The following is a 19,269-nucleotide window of genomic DNA, read 5'->3' as shown; positions in this document are numbered from 1 at the left end:
AAAACAATGAGAATAACTCCTGCACGTTATCACTGCTCGAATATTTATGAAATCACAACGTTTCACATCTGTCACATATTCAGGTGTGCAAGTCTGTTTGTCTCTCTTTTTTTAACAGTTTAATTGAAGAAGGTAACTATTGAATTTTAAAACATATATCTCCTCTGCAAGAATGCATCAATAAGACAATTATATATTTTGGAGCAATTTAAAGTGACAATTTATGGCTGATAAAAGGTCGGACAGTTGTGATTTAATAAATATTCCAGCAGTGATTGAGACAGTGTGCAGGAGTTCTTCTCATTTTTTCAGAAATGAAAATATGAGATTGCTGATGTGTTCATGAGGTTTTGTTGACTGTGCTGTACAGTGCAGATGGATCTTCCCCAGTTTCCGGACCTCTGGTTCTGAGAGGGAAATAAAAGATGAATCAGGTGAATCTGAAGATTTTGTATTAAATTATACAAACAGTCATAATAAAGATATAACAGGCAAAAAATAAAAAAAGTTGCTACTGTGTTCCTGTGTGAAGAGCTGCTCACCTCGGAGCAGTACCAGCTCTGTTAAAGTTAACAGCAGCGTACTCGGTAACCTCTTGTTCCTCCATGTGTCTGTGGAGCTGATCTGATCTGATGTTGGAGTAGAGAGGATCTGCCTGGTTGTTGGAGAACTGCACGCTGGCATAATGAAGGTTATCTTGCATCTCTGGCTGTGTCTGGAGGGTGATAGAAATGAGGAAAGTGTTGGTTTCTGTGAAGAAGGATTGTTAAGAAACAACATGAAGAGCTTCACAGTCAGATGAGTTTTCTAGTGTCACTTTAAGATAGTGAGTGTGGAAGTGTGAAACCAGGATAGAATAGTATAACTCTCCCTCCTCACCCTCTCTCTGTCGTCTGGTCTCTCCTCAGCGTCAGACGATTGATTGGAGGCTCTCTTTTTCCTGCTGAGGAGAATGAATTAAAAACACAAATGACTGAATGTAGAGCAACGATTCAGTGAAACAGAACTGCTTACCTCATCCATAGGAAGACAGAGAGGATTATGATAGACAGGAGAACAGCAGCCGTTACTCCAGCAGCGATTTGTTTTCCTTTTCCTGGATCTATAAGAAAATACTGACAGTTAATCAGGGTGTTTGGGTCCTATGTTTCAGTCAATATATGTATATTCAGTCTCTTCATTTTACTTGACGCTTAACTCTAACAGCTGTTTTCAGTTCAGAATATACTTTATATATTGTTATTCTATAGTGACTTATCGTATGATATATAGAATTTGGCATCTGGTGCAGGATGTGATGCTGAATGTAAAAACTTACCTTTCACAACAGTTAGATGTAAGGTGGAGTTATGACGTCCTCTTCTGTTCTGGGCTTCACAGGAATAATTCCCACTGTGTTCAGGTCTGACATCAGTGATGGTGAAGATCTGTCCTGATGCTTTAGGTGAGTCTTCATTGTCCTTGTACCAGGTGTAATTAGCTGCTGGGTTAGCATCACTGCTACAGTTCAGAGTCACTGAACTGCCCTCCACTATCTCAGCAGAGGGACTCACTGACACAGAGGGAAGCTTTGGAGCATCTGGAGGAGAGAGAATCAACACATTTAACATTTCAACCCCAGATAAGGATACTTTTTCACATTGTAAGGGCTTATTTAAATGTTTAGTTGAAAACTGACCAAAAAAAGGTATGAATTTATTATGCTTTCAAACGTGGCAAATATCTGAATAGTTGTCACTCTTTAGCTATTATCAAACATCTGATGTGTATCTTTATGGGGACGATGTGATCAGACTGAACAGAACAAACAACAACACGTGAATAAATTACTTATTAGATTCAAGAAGTGTTTGCAATTACAGTAAAAATGAGAACTCAAGATGCTTAACTCAGCAACAAAGGTGACAATAAAAGATAAAGACCATTCCTGGACATGCATGTTGAGTTAACACTGGTACAAAACACTGGTCATCAGTTACATGATACTTTTTAATGTAGGCTGTGTTTCACTCACATGTTACATCTATAACGATGTATTCTGATGTTTTCCCCAGTGTGTTCTCAGCTGTACAGTAATAGTTTCTAGAGTCAGAGGACTGGATGGAGCTGAGGGAAAGCTGTCGGTCTTTAGAGAAAACCTCAGGATGTGGAGATGTTGCCTTGTATCAGGTGTAACTAGCTGCTGGGTTAGCATCACTGCTACAGGTCAGAGTCACTGAACTGCCCTCCACTATCTCACTAGTGGGACTCACTGACACAGAGGGAAGCTTTGGAGCATCTGGAAGAGAAAACATTAACATGATTTCTGTTATTTCATTTCACTCCAAAATCTTCACAGTAGAACATATTTAAATGGATAATAGTTTGTTCCTGAAACACAAAGTGTGCCAGCTTTTATTAAAAACTACATTATGTCCTGTTATCTTCTATGTTTTACACTTTGTAAGTGACACACACTGAAGGAGACAGGGAGAGCAGTAATCCTCATTTACTGTAAGAGGTTTATAAAGTATGAGGAAAAACAGTTAATTAAAGAACATACATATCTGTTCTGCTATCTGCTCTGATTAAGTGTGCTAAATGTCCTACAATGTAAACGTAGATATACAGTACCTGACACAGAGAGAAGGAAGACAACAAATCCACTCGCTGCTGCTGTTAAACTCATAGCTGCTCCTCTCATCTCTCTGTGAGGCTTCAGAGACAATAAAATACATCAAATAATGTACACAACATGTAATAGTCATATCAGTAAACTGTTCTACTTACAGCAGAGAAGGACGTTGTCTGTTAAGATGCTCGTCGTCTGTGATCTGTGAGCAGAAGTCAGATATCAGGACGCTAAATGAAGTTATTTCCTTCCTATTTCTTATAATTATGAATATGCATGAGGAGTCAAATGACAGTAAACCAACAAGTTAAAAACACATTTTACTGTTTTTCAAAGACTTAATATAATCTATGTTATAGAGAATAAGAGACCAGTGTTCAGGCCTGTTAGTAATTTAAAGAGAAAAGATAAATGATGAGATTATTATCTTAGTCTTTAAGTGTGGACACAGTTCTGTCTGTAGAAAAAAACAAACCACTTGACAGATGTGTGACAGTTTGTTTGATGCATCTCTTCACACTTTTAGTGCATGTTGAGACACCGAATACACCAACATGACACAGTTTAACTGAACAGGACGAGAAAAGAAATGGACATATCAATCCCTGACGTCACCAATTGGTTTGTGGACTGTTGCTCGGAGGCCAATAGTATCGGATCTGAGCAGCGCCATCTTGAAGATTTCCGGTGCATGCCGGGAAAAATTAAAACACGGATTCTACTTATATGGGCATCAGGAGGGGCAAAAGGCGCCCTCCTGAACCTGTGAACCAATCAGCCTGTTAATCACGACGTAGCCACGCCCTAATGCATACCCTGCTTTATCGTCACATATAAAATCAGGGAGGCCAAAATGTCCCAAATGAACATCATACTGCATTGAAGAAGGCTTTAAACTAGCGATTGAGACCATAAACACATTTTGAAAACGTTTACTGAGGTTAGAAATCAAGTGAGAAGTTGGTGAATTCTCCATTGACTTGTATAGAGACGGAAGTCCTTTTGACACCAAAACGGTCGCCCCCTGGTGGCCTTTTTGTAGAATGCAGTTTTAAATTACTTCCGCGTTGGCATCAATTCAGAGGACCGGAGCTCCCCGCTTGGACCCACCAGACTCTGGAGGTTCAGTTTCAAAAGCATTGCTCACATTGGTGACCTTGTTGTACAATAGTTGAACAAACTCTCACAGTCGAAGTGTCTTAAGTATGAAAAATGATTCAGTCAGTGATCTACAGCTGTCACTAACAAATATGGACTGTTATACTGAAAAGGCTTCATACTCAGTAAACTGCCACATATTCTGCTTCACTGAGTGACCCCAAAGAGTTTAAATGCACTGAAAAGAAGATAAACAGCTAACATGACAATTAATGTCTTCTTCAATAGAAACTGTGTCTGTGCATCTTCATTTTAGCAACATCCCAAAATCATAATAAACTGTTATACTGTGAAAATTTCCTCCTAAAATAAAGGGAAAGTGAGAAATAAATTAGCACAAAAGAACAGATTTAAAGAAAAGATTAATATTTTATTTGTCTTCATATCTAGTAAATACATTCAGATCCTGAAAAATAAACATAAAAACTATTTAAAGCTGAAACTTTCTGCTCACTGTCGCCCTCTGCAGCAGTGAGAGGGAACTGAAATCATGTTTCCAACTACAGAGATGTTGTGGAAGCTGGCTGATTATTGTATATCAGCCACTGCAATACCTGGATAATGTGACATTCAGCAAAGTGTGATAGAACTGAGATTATGTTTGATGTGTGAAAATATACAGTAAACTGCACAAGAAGCCAATCAGGATTCCTCAAAGGTGATTAATTACAGTATGTACACATTTAAAATAACAGTTTGCATTGCAGCTCTAATCCTAAATATCTGTAATATAACTAAAAATAAGCTTGCATTAGCTCAGACAGAACACTCAGTAAATTATAAATCAGTTGAGTCACACACACCACCTGATATTCAACTGATCTAAACAATCAATCACGTTTGACATGTCGACATGATTCAGTTCAAGCTGCCATCAGCACATTCTTCTCAAAGCTTCTGCTACATGCTGTTACTGACTGTCTGTGCTGCTCACTTCTACCTGCTGCTGCTGCTGAAAACTGAACATGAAAACGTCCACATGGTCCTCTACAGCCTCTCTCTCCACTGTCATATTTCACTGTTGTACTACTTTCTGTTTCCATCAGGTGAGTCCAGCCTCTGGTTCAACTGCATCAGAACAAAATCACATGACATTTAGATGAGGTACATCTCATAACTGTAACTATGAATCTGACGTCAGCCTGTTTTTTACCTTTCAGGAGGCTCCAACCTGACTGGTTTTTACTTCAAGTTTTCGTAGTCCTCGTCGTTGTCTGTCTCTGCTGCAGTGACGACCTGCAAGTCTGAGACGTTCTCATACACAGGATGAGAGTCCAACTGATGGAGAGAGATGAAAATATTAGACTCAGTGTTTTTAAATATAATAATAATTATAATGATTCAGACTGAATTCTGTGCTGATCTTTAAAGCCTAAAACATTACTGGTTTCTACTCAGAAAGTTGCTCTTTAAATTAAATACTCCTTATGATTTCATGTTGATAATAAAATATGTTCTAGCACATTTATAAATCAAATAATCATAACTGTTTTTTAAGGTAACTTCTGTCAATAAGGTATTTCTCTCTCACCTCATTCAGTTCAGTGGTGGAGCTCATTTTCTTCTTCCTGGATTGAATCCAACAAAAACAAGAAATGTTTAATACAATTAAATTCATAGCTTAAAAACTGTGAAAATGTTTTAAGAAAATAAATGAAGGGATGTTTTCTTCATGGATTTACCTTATCCAGAGAATCAAGAGAAGCAGAGGAGGCAAGAGAAACACAGGAATCAGCATCAGAATCAAGTTGATGAAGTTCATTGATTTCCCTTAAATTGAGAAAAGAATGGAGATATGGCTTATTAATAAATTCAGTGTGTGTGTGTGTGTGTGTGTGTGTGTGTGTGTGTGTGTGTGTGTGTGTGTGTGTGTGTGTGTGTGTGTGTGTGTGTGTGTGTGTGTGTGTGTGTGTGTGTGTGTGTGTGTGTGTGTGTAACTTACCTTTCACAACAATCAGATGTAAGGTGGAGTTATGACGTCCTCTTCTGTTCTGGGCTTCACAGTAATAATTTCCACTGTGTTCAGGTCTGACATCAGTGATGGTGAAGATCTGTCCTGATGCTTTTGGTGAGTCTTCATTCTCCTTGTACCAGGTGTAATTAGCTGCTGGGTTAGCATCACTGCTACAGTTCAGAGTCACTGAACTGCCTTCCACTATCTCAGCAGAGGGACTCACTGACATAGAGGGAAGCTTTGGACCATCTGGAGGAGAGAGGACCAAACAATCTAACAAGAAATGTGACAATAAAATATAAAGACCATTCTGAAAGTCCGCGTTAAGGTAACATAGGTACAGAAGATGTGTAACAGGAAATAAAATATAAATAACAATGATATATGTACATATATAAACTCATATTGAAGGTGAGAGGACATGTGGCTTTAACTATTATTGTTAGATAGTGATTAAGACTCGTGGAAAAAGTAAATATGATTTAATGTTATATATACAGTAAATATACAGTTAATGAATTTAAATTAATAATAGTTTATATTCACATATATAGCAGCATGTAAAACGTTAGAGGTGGTTTACTGGCTGGATGTCTGATGTTTAAATGCCATGAACAGCAGAGCCAACAGTGGCTGAAACAGATTCTTCATCTACTGAGCTGCTCAGTGAATTAAAGCAGCAGACTGTAAATGTGAAGCAGGCAGAGCTGAGAGAGTCTGATCAGCAAACATTTCACTGGTTATTAAAGCCTGAAAACAAGCTGTCATCAGTTATATGATACTTCTTCATGTAGGCTGTGTTTCACTCACATGTTACATCTATAAAGATGTATTCAGATGTTTTCCCCAGTGTGTTCTCAGCTGTACAGTAATAATTTCTAGAGTCAGAGGACTGGATGGAGCTGACGAAAAGCTGTCGGTCTTTAGAGAAAACCTCAGGATGTGGAGATGTTGCCTTGTACCAGGTGTATTTAGCTGCTGGGTTAGCATCACTGCTACAGGTCAGAGTCACTGAACTGCCCTCCACTATCTCACTAGAGGGACTCACTGACACAGAGGGAAGCTTTGGAGCATCTGGAGGAGAAAACATTAACATGATTTCTATTATTGAGTTTTCACAGTAGACCATATTTAAATGGCTCCTAGTTTGTTCATCAAACACAATGTTTGTCAGATTCTATCAAAAACTACATTATGTCCTGTTATCGTCTACGTTTTACACTTTGTAAGTAACAGACAAAACACTGAAGAAGAGAGGGAGAGCAGTTATCCTCATTTACTGTGAGTTTATAAAGTATGAGGGAAAACAGAGGAAATTAAAGCACATACATGTGTGGAATGACTTTTAAAGACTGGAGTGATTGACTATTGAAGGGCAGAACTGGGTCATTATAATTATTGATATAATACACCTTGTTAACACAAACTGTGAGCCCAAGTCTGAAACACTGGTGTGTTTAAATGGACTGTTGCTATTAAACAAAAGAAAAATGAGAGATAAAAAACTTGTCATTTTCAGGGAGAAACTGAAGACATGATGAATCTAGGTGTCAAACTCTTGGTAAAAGAGTTTCTCTAATAGGATAAAATATTTCTAAACTGTTAAAACTACATATATCTCTGCAGTAACAAAGAGCAAGATGTATTGTATTGATACTGACAACAGTAGAGCTCAATGAGAAAAACATGGTGCCAATAACAAGTGAGGCAATGGGGTCACTCATACTAGAAATACATGAAGTCATTGTACAGTACTTTAGATAAAAGGCTTTAAAAGATGCTGTTATGTTAGTGGAAGATTGTGAAGAAAACTCACAAACTGAACGAGAGGGGAAATCCTCATATCCTGTAACAGCACAGGAATAGCTGTCTGCATCATTAAAGTTGGCTGAATGAGAAGAAAATGTTGATCTGGTAATTTTCTGTCCATTCTTGTACCAAATGAAGGAAGAACGATCAGGTAGACGACAGCTGCTGTGACACTTCAGCTCTACTGAGGAAGGATTGATTGTTGATGGGATCACCTGCACCTGGAGATCTGGATCTGTGAAGAAAGAACAGAAATGTCATTTATGTTCATACACACACAAACATTCCCAGAACTTATTCACTAATAATTTGAAATTCAATTAAGTTCTCCGATAAAAATGTTACCTTTGACAGTCAATGTGACTCCAGGTACACCAGTATGTTTCCCTATTGGTTGGTTTGTTATGAACCTGAACTTGTACTCAGCTGAGTCCCTCTCTATCAGGTCTGTGATTGTCAGAGTGCAGTCGTTCTTATCACAGTGATACTGCACACGACCTGCGTACTCTGAGTCTGTTCTCAGATCCACAGGTTCATTATTACTCCCTTTACTAAACCAGAGTGTTTCATTTACTGCAGTATCAACATTATTCATCCTGGATGGGTATCTGTAGTTGCAGTTCATGTCCACTGTTGATCCTTTTAAGGCACAGATGTGAGTAGAAGTGTAAGTCACTCCCCAGTCATTCTGAGCCTGTACCACTGTAACACAGAGCACATCAGAAACCACAATCACATTTATAACAAGTTAAGAATCAGTGAATAAGACAAAGTGGATCATGGCACCAATATGATTTTATCTGCAGCTGTTGTCATTCAAAGCTCCTCATCGTGCATCAATCTAACTAGAACTGAACTAGAATACAGTATTTTATCATTTGTTACTGCTGAGTGTTTCAACTTTAGTCCATTCATTCTGTAAGTTTGTAATGTTGTTTTCCTTGTTTGTTGTAATTTTGAAAAAGCTAAAGCTGAACACCAAGAGTGTGTGTCTACGTAATGCACATAGGTCATTGTTTTATTTGAAGCCTGGGTGAACACAGAAATATATAAGTCCTAAAAAAAACTGTTTGCTTTTAATTTACATCACAGTACATAATACAGTGAAAGAACACGAATATATTGAAGCTGTGAACATTAATGTGGTTTTACTGAACAGGAAGAGAAGAAGAAACTGAATCATTAGAGAGTCTGTGGTTGTTGCGGTTAGTTTCCTCTCTGTTAGTTCTTTGGTCAAGCTGCTGCTCAGCTAAATGTGAAAACCACAAAGACATGCAGAACATGACGTGATGGAAAGTGGCTAACCTACACTCAGTGTTGATAGGTTTGCAGGGTACATAGTGCAGAAATCACCAAACAGAAGAAAAACATTATGATAAGATGAAATTCTTAGTTCATTATTGTACCATCATAGAACTATGAATATATTCATATGCATGTATAAAAATATATGATTCTTACAATCTATGGAGGGAGGGAGGACAAACCATATCAGCCAGGCCCCACCCCCACCACTCATGATGCAGACACAGCTCTACATATAATATTATTACTGTTCAGGAGGGAATACTGATATATTTCAAGTCATTTTCCCTTCATTCAGAGGCTAACAGGTATAGTGAATGTTTGGCCAGTTAAAAAGTTATTCATCATACTGCATCACACATACATTAAACCTAGAAAAGTGCTGATCTGGGATATTTTTAATTTACTTCCTAAAAAAGACTTCATGCTGCTCTGAATAAGTGTGTTAAATGTCCTACAATGTAAATGTAGATATACAGTACCTGACACAGAGAGAAGGAAGACAACAAATCCACTGGCTGCTGCTGTTAAACTCATAGCTGCTCCTCTCATCTCTCTGTGAGGCTTCAGAGACAATAAAATACATCAAATAATGTACACAACATGTAATAGTCATATCAGTAAACTGTTCTACTTACAGCAGAGAAGGACGTTGTCTGTTAAGATGCTCGTCGTCTGTGATCTGTGAGCAGAAGTCAGATATCAGGACGTTAAATGAAGTTATTTCCTTCCTGTTTGTTACTGTTATGAATATGTAGGAGGAGCCAAATGTGACAACCAAGTTTTACTGTTTTCTGAAGACTTAATATAATCTATGTTAGAGAGAATAAGAGACCAGTATTTTGACCTGCTCACAATTTTAAGAGAGAGAAGAGAAATAATTGTGGACAAATTTCAGTGTGTAAAAATGAACATGATATATGTGATGGATAAAACACCTACAGCAAAATTAATCTAAATCTACCTGCAGGGCTAGACACCACAGGAGGTAAGTGATAAAATGTGTTGTTTTGTTATTCAGGTGAACTGAGCCTTTAAAGCAGACAGTGGAGGGAGACCTCAGTGATGAAGCCTGAAGCTGCAACACTGAAGATTCACCACTAGATGGCAGTGAAACATCAGAGATACTGATTCACAACCCTGAGAAAACATTTTACCATCCATCACTGATTGTCTACACACATTTAAAGTTACTTTTAGTACTTTTCACTTCTTATGATTGAGTTGCATCTTAATATGTTTACACTTGACATTAAATTCATTAATCATTACAGTTAGAGGTTCAGTTTCAGAAGCATTGATTGTTCACATTGGTGACCTTGTTGTACAGTAGTTGAACAAACTCTCACAGTCGAGGTGTCTAAGTATGAAAATGATTCAGTCAGTGATCTACAGCTGTCACTAACAAATATGGACTGTTAAACTGAAAAGGCTTCATACTCAGTAAACTGCCACTGACCCCAAAGAGTTTTAATGCACTGAAAAGAAGATAAACAGCTAACATGACAATTAATGTCTTCTTCAATACAAACTGTGTCTGTGCATCTTCATTTTAGCAACATCCCAAATCATTAACTATTACACTGTGACAAGTTTCATACTAATATAAAAGGGAAAGTGAGAGATAAATCAGCACAAAAGAACACATTTAAAGAAAAGATTAACATTTTATTTGTCTTCATATCTGGTAAATACATTCAGATCCTGAAAAATAAACATACAAACTATTTAAAGCTGAAACTTTCTGCACACTGTCGCCCTCTGCAGCAGTGAGAGGGAACTGAAATCATGTTTCCAACTACAGAGATGTTGTGGAAGCTGGCTGTTGTATATCAGCCACTGCAACACCTGGATAATGTGACATTTAGCAAAGTGTGGTAGAACTGAGATTATGTTTGATGTGTGAAAATATACAGTAAACTGCACAAGAAGCCAATCAGGATTCCTCAATAGTGATTAATTACAGTATGTACACATTTAAAATAACAGTTTGCATTGCAGCTCTAATCCTAAATATCTGTAATATAACTAAAAATAAGCTTGCATTAGCTCAGACAGAACACTCAGTAAATTATAAATCAGTTGAGTCACACACACCACCTGATATTCAACTGATCTAAACAATCAATCATGTTTGACACGTCGACATGATTCAGTTCAAGCTGCCATCAGCACATTCTTCTCAAAGCTTCTGCTACATGCTGTTACTGACTGTCTGTGCTGCTCACTTCTACCTGCTGCTGCTGCTGAAAACTGAACATGAAAACGTCCACATGGTCCTCTACAGCCTCTCTCTCCACTGTCATATTTCACTGTTGTACTACTTTCTGTTTCCATCAGGTGAGTCCAGCCTCTGGTTCAACTGCATCAGAACAAAATCACATGACATTTAGATGAGGTACATCTCATAACTGTAACTATGAATCTGACGTCAGCCTGTTTTTTACCTTTCAGGAGGCTCCAACCTGACTGGTTTTTACTTCAAGTTTTCGTAGTCCTCGTCGTTATCTGTCTCTGCTGCAGTGACGACCTGCAAGTCTGAGACGTTCTCATACACAGGATGAGAGTCCAACTGATGGAGAGAGATGAAAATATTAGACTCAGTGTTTTTAAATATAATAATAATTATAATGATTCAGACTGAATTCTGTGCTGATCTTTAAAGCCTAAAACATTACTGGTTTCTACTCAGAAAGTTGTTCTTCAAAATGAAATACTCTTTATGATTTCATGTTGGTAATAAAATATGTTCTAGTACATTTATAAATCAAACATTTATAACTGTATTTTAAGGTAAGTTCTGTCAATAAGGTCTCTCTCTCTCACCTCTATAGTCCCAACATATTCATTCAGTTCAGTGGTGGAGCTCAGAGTTTTCTTCTTCCTGGATTGAATCCAACAAAAACAAGAAATGTTTAACAAAATGTTATTAATGACTTAAAAACGGTGAAAATGTTTTAAGAAAATAAATGAAGGTAAGTTTTCCTCATGGATTTACCTTATCCAGAGAATCAAGAGAAGCAGAGGAGGCAAGAGAAACACAGGAATCAGCATCAGAATCAAGTTGATGAAATTCATTGATTTCCCTTAAATTGAGACCAACAGAAAGGAGATATGGCTTATTACTAAATGAAGTGTGTGTGTGTGTGTGTGTGTGTGTGTGTGTGTGTGTGTGTGTGTGTGTGTGTGTGTGTGTGTGTGTGTGTGTGTGTGTGTGTGTGTGTGTGTGTGTGTGTGTGTGTGTGTGTGTGTGTGTGTGTGTGTGTGTGTGTGTGTGAGAAACTTACCTTTCACAACAATCAGATGTAAGGTGGATTTATGACGTCCTATCTTGTTCTGGGCTTCACAGTAATAATTCCCACTGTGTTCAGGTCTGACATCAGTGATGGTGAAGATCTGTCCTGATGCTTTTGGTGAGTCTTCATTCTCCTTGTACCAGGTGTAATTAGCTGCTGGGTTAGCATCACTACTACAGGTCAGATTCACTGAACTGCCCTCCACTATCTCAGCAGAGGGACTCACTGACACAGAGGAAAGCTTTGGACCATCTGGAGGAGATATATCAATATAATTTCTGTTATTTCATTTCACTCCAAGATGAGATTTAGTTTTCACAGTAGAACATATTTATATGTATAATAGTTTATTCATCAAACACAATGTTTGCCAGCTTCTATTAAAAACTACATTATGTCCTGTTATCCTCTCTCTCTCATAGATAGATAGAGAGAGAGCGAGAGAGAGAGAGAGAGAGAGAGAGAGAGAGAGAGAGAGAGAGAGAGAGAGAGAGAGAGAGAGAGAGAGAGAGAGAGAGAGAGAGAGAGAGACAGAGAGATCAGCAGCACAGGCACTCATGCCACATGAAGAAATTTTCTGATGATACTGCAATAGTGGGGTGTATTAGGGATGGACAGGAGGGTGAGTACAGTAGCCTGAAGGAGGACTTTGGGAAATGGTGCAGAACAAACCACCTGCAGCTGAATGCCACCAAGACCAAGGAGATGGTTGTGGACTTCAGGAGGTCCAGCCCCCCTCTGCTACCAGTCTCCCTTGAGGGGATTAATGTGGAGGTAGTCAGGACCTATACATATCTGGGGCTGCATCTGGACAATAAACTGGACTGTTCAGCAAACACAGATGCAGTTTACAGGAAGGGGCAGAGCTGGCTCTATTTCCTCAGGAGGCTGGGGGCCTTTAACATCTGCAGCAAACTCCTCCTGATGTTTTACCAGTCTGTCAAGACCAGTGTCCTCTCCTATGCTGTGGTGTGCTGGGGAGGCAGCACTAGGAAGAGGTCTGGCTCTGTTGTTGGCGTTGAGCTGGAGTCCCTGACATCAGTGGCAGAAAACAGGACCCTGAGCAAGCTGCTGTCAGCAATGGACTGTGATCGCCACCCTCTGCACAGCACTTTAACTGGACAAAGGAGTATATTCAGCGGCAGACTTCTGTCACTGTCATGCTCAACAGACAGGTTGAGGAGGTCCTTTGTCCCCAGGGCCATCCAGCTTTATAACTCTACACTGTAAGAGAGGAATGACCGACTTTTCTTCTTTTTTTTGGACTGACTGACTGACTGTACGACCTGACGTAATATGGGCTACTGAATGCCTTAATTTCCTTCGGGATTAATAAAGTGTTTATCTATCTATCTATCTATCTATCTATCTATCTATCTATCTATCTATCTATCTATCTATCTATCTATCTATCTATCTATCTATCTATCTATCTATATATTGACACACAAAACACAAACTGAAGGAGAGAGGTAGAGCAGTAATCCTCATTTACTGTAAGTTTATAAAGTATGAGGAAAAACGGAGGTAATTAAAGCACATACATATGACTTTTAAAGACTGGAGTGATTGACTATTGAAGGGCAGAACTGGGTCTTTATAATTATTGATATAATACACCTTGTTAACACAAACTGTGAGCCCAAGTCTAAAACACTGGCGTGTTTAAATGGACTGTTGCTATTAAACAAAGAAAAATGAGAGATAGAAACTTGTAATTTTCAGAGAGAGACTGAAGACATGATGAATCTAGGTGTCAAACTCTTGATAAAATAGTTTCTCTAATAGGATAAAATATTTCTAAACTGTTAAAACAACATATTTCTCTGCAGTAAAACAGATCAGGTTGAATTGTATTGTATTGTATTGTATTGAATTGAGCTCAGTGAGAAAAACATGGTGTCAATAACAAGTGAGGCAGTGGGGTTACTCATACTAGAAATACATGCAGTCATTGTACAGTACTTTAGATAAAAGGCTTCATAAGATGCTGTTATGTTAGTGGAAGACTGAGAAGAAAACTCACAAACTGAAGGAGAGGGGAAATCCTCATATCCTGTGACAGCACAGGAATAGTTGTCTGTATGATTGAAGTTGAAAGAATAAGAAGAATATGTTTCATCCTGAATTTTCTGTCCATTCTTGTACCAGATGAAGGAAGAACGATCAGGTAGACAGCTGCTGTGACACTTCAACTCAGCTGAGGAAGGATTGATTGTTGATTGGATCACCTGCACCTGGAGATCTGGATATGTGAAGAAAGAACAGAAATATAATTTATGTTCATACACAAAAACATTCACAAATCTATTTCCGATATTAACCATTTAAAACTAAATTAAATCGTCCAATGAAAATGTTACCTGTGACAGTCAAAGTGACTCCAGGTGAACCATAAAATTTCCCTCCTGGTTGGTTTGTTGTAAACCTGAACTTGTAGTCAGCTGAGTCTCTCTCTCTCAGGTCTGTGATTCTCAGAGTGCAGTTCTTCTTATCACAGTGATCCTGCACACGACTTAAGTATGCCAACTCTTTTTTCAGATCCACGGCTGTATTTAGTACATTATTCCACTCAGTAAACCAGAATTTTTCATCAACTGTGGTATCAACATTATTTATCCTGGATGGGTATCTGTAGTTGCAGTGTATGTTCACTGTTGATCCTTTTATAGCACAGATGTGAGTAGGAGTGTAAGTCACTACCCAGTCTTTCTTACCCTGTACCACTGTAACACAGAGCACATCAGAAACCACAATCAGATTTATAACAAGTTAAGAATAATCGTCTCCTCTTCAGACACCTGGGGGATCCCAAGCTGCATCCCTCCACTCCCAACAAGTACAGGAAGTACAGCTGGCGTTCCTGGGACATGCAGGTGCGTCTGTGGAGTCGAGCGCTGCACCTCTGGGACCTGCCCAGCGATTTCCCTCCAGACACCGGCAACCCCCCCGACCCCGTGGAGCTGCTGTAGGTGGACTACATTATACATAATACACCTCTCACTGTGGACTACACTACCCATAATACACCTCTCACTGTGGACTACACTACCCACAATGCACCTCTCACTAACAGTCATCACTACGATATATTAAAGCATGGATGTCAAACATGAGGCCCGTGGGCCAGAACCGGCCCTCAGAGGGAACCAATCCAGCCCACTGTCCTTTCTTTTAGTCCTTTCCTCTTTAATAATCCGTCCTACATGAGATGAGTTGTATTTGTGGCCCTTAAACCCACTTGAGTTTGTCCTCTCTGTATTAATGTGTTTCTGCCCCCTAGTGGTTGAATCATGAACCACAGCGTTGCCTCTTTGTATAATTGACGTCATGAATCAGTTGGGTTTTTTTTAACGTGAGCTGAAATGTTCGGCAGTCAGAGTCAGCTGTCCCGGATGACCTCTGACCTCTGTGAGGACGGAGGAGACAGAGAGAAAAGGAGACTCCTGCAGCCTCTAAAGCCTCCTCTGTGTCTCTGCTGGAGCCGCCCGGTCCCTCGAGCGTCCCCCTGTCCCCGGTAATAAGACAAAGTGGATCATGGCACCAATATAGTTTTATCTTCAGTCGTTGTCATTCAGAGCTCCTCATTGTCAACAATCTAACTAGAACTGGAATACAGTATTTTATCAGTTTTTACTGTTATTTGTTGTAGTTTAGAAAAAGTTAAAACTGAACACCTGAAGTGTGTCTCTTAAACATCTTATATTCACCACTGACATAATTTTTCCTCATGTTCAACACTTTATAATTCCAGTCTTGAATAAAGCCAATGTGAACACATTGCAAATAGACAAAACACAAGCATATTAATAAAGATTGATGAAAAAAATATGTTCATCAACATGTGCACAGCATTAAAAAAAAAATCTCCCATCCGACAGGACTTTGTATCCAATGCAGACAACCAGAAACAGTTGAGCATGTGTTGCTGGAGTGTAATGAATACAACGAGGAGCGCCAGGAGTTGGTTAAATTGCTGAAGGAATTAAAATTAGACATGACATTAGGGAGTTTGTAATGGAATATTTCAAAGAAAAGGTTGCGTGTTTTAATTAAATATTTAAGGGACAAGGGTATAGGGCAGGGGTTGGCAGCCTTAACATGCATGCCATGGTTGGCACACCACAGCATAGTCATTGGCACACTGGCAAAAGCAGTACCCTCTCATCAGCATTTAAAATCACTCGTTAACCATGGCACCTGCTTTATACAGTATGTGGCCTTTTTCTTTAGTTTGACTGACAGTGCAACCCTCCTGCCCACATTTCCCACAGCGCTGTTAGGCCGCTGTCCTTCACACTTCTCCCACTGAGGGCCACGGCATAGATGTGGTAGCTGATAGCCACGCTGCATACATCAGTCAGTTTACAAAATTAAAATGTTGATGTGGATAGCAGCATTCTGATATAATACAGATTTTTTTTGTTTGTTGCACTGATGCACTATAGTCTCCATTTGGACCTTTCCTCCCAGGGCAATATGTTTCAAATGAGTTACTGTAAGCACTGTTTTGAAAATGGGATCTATGCATAATTTGTACGCCCTTGTTGTGAATAACAGGAATATTATCTTTAAAATGTTCTTGCATGTGGCCTATATGGATGGAGAAAAATCCCAGGTCTGTTGGAGATATTTTTGTATTTTGTGTCATAGTTTAATATTATGGCACACTCATTAACAAGAACATTTCAAACGGGTACTTAATTGTGCTCATCTGATGACCCACACTACAATCCAGTAGGTGGCGGTAAATGCACCTGTTAGCTGGTTGCCATCAATAAAACTCAATGAAAGAAGACGAAGACGATAACTCAAAAAAGAAAAGTTGTTAAAACACAGTTGTTAAAAGGTAGAAAACGAGCTACAACATTATTTTGACCAAACGAGCTGTCCTCCTAGCTGGACTAATAACATTGTTCTCTATGTACAGCTGGCTGTGAGACGAGTGCGCAGGGACCGTCTAGAAGCTGTGAACATTAATGTTGTTTTACTGATCAGGATGAGAAGAAACAACTGAATCATTAAAGAGTCTGTGCTTGTCTTTAGTTTCCTCTTTTTTTGTTCTTTGGTCAAGTTGCTGCTCAGCTAAGTGTGAAAACGAGAAAGAAATGCAGAACATGGCGTGTGGGAAAGCAGCTAGGTGTCAATACGTTTTCACAGGGTTGGGCAACTGTCATAGTTTGCAGTGCATTGTTGTACCATAATAGAACTGTGAATATATGCATATGCTGTGGAGGAAGGGTGGACAAAGCATATCAGCCAGACACCTCCACCCCCAGCACTCATGACACAGACACAGCTTAACATCTTAATATGAATACTGACATTATCATTACTATTATTATTAATTTTACCATTTTGCGTTCATTAAACAGCTAACAGGAAGGTACAGAAGCAAATATTTGTTGTTGTAGAGTGTTGTATTAAAGGTTATTCATCGTACTGCATCACACATACAATGTAAATGTAGATATACAGTACCTGACACAGAGAGAAGGAAGACAACAAATCCACTGGCTGCTGTATTTAAACTCATAGCTGCTCCTCGCATCTCTCTGTGAGGCTTCAGAGACAATAAAATACATCAAATAATGTACACAACATGTAATAGTCATATCAGTAAACTGTTCTACTTACAACAGAGAAGGACGTTGTCTGTTAAGATGCTTGTTGTCTGTGATCTGTGAACAGAAGTCAGATATCAAGACGTTAAATGAAGTTATTTCCTTCCTGTTTGTTACTGTTATGAATATGCATGAGGAGCCAAATGACAGTAAACCCACAAGTTAAAAACACATTTTCCTGTTTTGCAAAGACTTAGTATAATCTATGTTAGAAAGAATTAGAGACCTTAGTGTTCTGGCCTGTTAGTAATTTAAAGAGAAAAGAGAAATAATGAGATTTTTATCATCTTAATCTTTAAGTGTGAACACAGTTCAGTCTGTAGAAAAAAACAAACCACGTGACGGATGTGTGACAGTTGGTTTGATGCATCTCTTCACACTTTCAGTGCATGTTCAGACTCTGAATACACCAACATGAAAACAATGACACAGTTTAACTGAACAGGACAAAAGGCAAAAACCCGGACATGGGAGGAGTTCGGTGAGGCCATGAAGAACGACTTCCAGACGGCTTCGTAGAGGTTCTGGACCACCATCCGGCGTCTCAGGAGGGGGAAGCAGTGCACCGTCAACACTATGTATGGTGGGGACAGCGCCCTGCTGACCTTGACTCAGGACGTCATGGATCGGTGGAAGGAATACTTCGAAGACCTCCTCAACCCCACCGACACGCCTTCCGGTAAGGAAGCAGGGCCTGGGGACCCGGGTGTGGGCTCTCCTATCTCTGGGGTGGGGTCACTGAGGTGGTCAAAAAGCTCCTCAGTGGCAGGGCCCCAGGGCTGGATGAGATCCACCCGGAGTTCCTCAAGGCCTGGATGTTGTTGGGCTGTCATGGTTGACATGACTCCCCAACATCGCATGGACATTGGGGGCAGTGCCTCTGGATTGGCAGACTGGGGTGGTGGTTACTCTTTTTAAGAAGGGGGACCGGAGGGTGTGTTCCAACTATAGGGGGATCACACTCCTCAGCCTCCCTGGTAAGGTCTATCTGGGGGTACTGAAGAGGAGGGTCCGTCGGATAGTCCAACCTCGGATTCAGGAGGAGCAATGTGGTTTTCGTCCGGGTCGTGGAACTGTGGACCAGCTCTACATCCTCTGCAGGATCCTTGAGGGTGCATGGGAGTTTGCCCAACCAGTCCACATGTGTTTTGTGGATTTGGAGAAGTGATTCGATCGTGTCCCTCGGGGGGTCCTGTTGGGGGTTCTCCGGGAGTACGGGTTATGGGACCCCCTGATACGGGCCGTCCGTTCCCTGTACGACCGGTGTCAGAGCTTGGTCCGCATAGCTGGTTGTAAGTCGGACTTGTTTCCAGTGGGGGTTGGACTCCGCCAAGGCTGCCCTTTGTCAGCAAAATTTTTAGGCGCAGCCAGGGCGTTGAGGGGGTCCGGTTTGATGACCTCAGGATTGGGTCACTGCTTTTTGCAGATGATGTGGTCCTGTTGGCTTCATCAGACCGTGACCTCCAACTCTCACTGGATCGGTTTGCCGCCGAGTGTGAAGCGGCCGGGATG

General features: G+C 39.8%; 1 long non-coding RNA gene and 1 pseudogene across 1 annotated transcript; both read right to left on the bottom strand.

Moving 5' to 3' along the window:
• Nucleotides 1-340: 340 nt before the first annotated feature.
• On the bottom strand, nt 341-11,143 carry LOC133987029 (B-cell receptor CD22-like; annotated as a pseudogene).
• A 517-nt stretch (nt 11,144-11,660) lies between these two features.
• On the bottom strand, nt 11,661-12,190 carry LOC133998334 (uncharacterized). The gene is made up of 3 exons (XR_009927353.1): nt 12,125-12,190; nt 11,836-11,923; nt 11,661-11,721 (listed from the first exon to the last, which is right to left on the bottom strand). It is a non-coding gene; the product is annotated as an uncharacterized LOC133998334 (long non-coding RNA).
• Between the last annotated feature and the right edge of the window lie 7,079 nt (nt 12,191-19,269).

The sequence above is a fragment of the Scomber scombrus genome, chromosome 2 (assembly GCF_963691925.1).
Source record: "Scomber scombrus chromosome 2, fScoSco1.1, whole genome shotgun sequence".
Classification (NCBI taxonomy): Eukaryota; Metazoa; Chordata; class Actinopteri; order Scombriformes; family Scombridae; genus Scomber; species Scomber scombrus.
The sequence above is the reverse complement of the archived record's forward strand: the minus strand, read 5'-3'. Positions and strand labels throughout refer to the sequence as shown.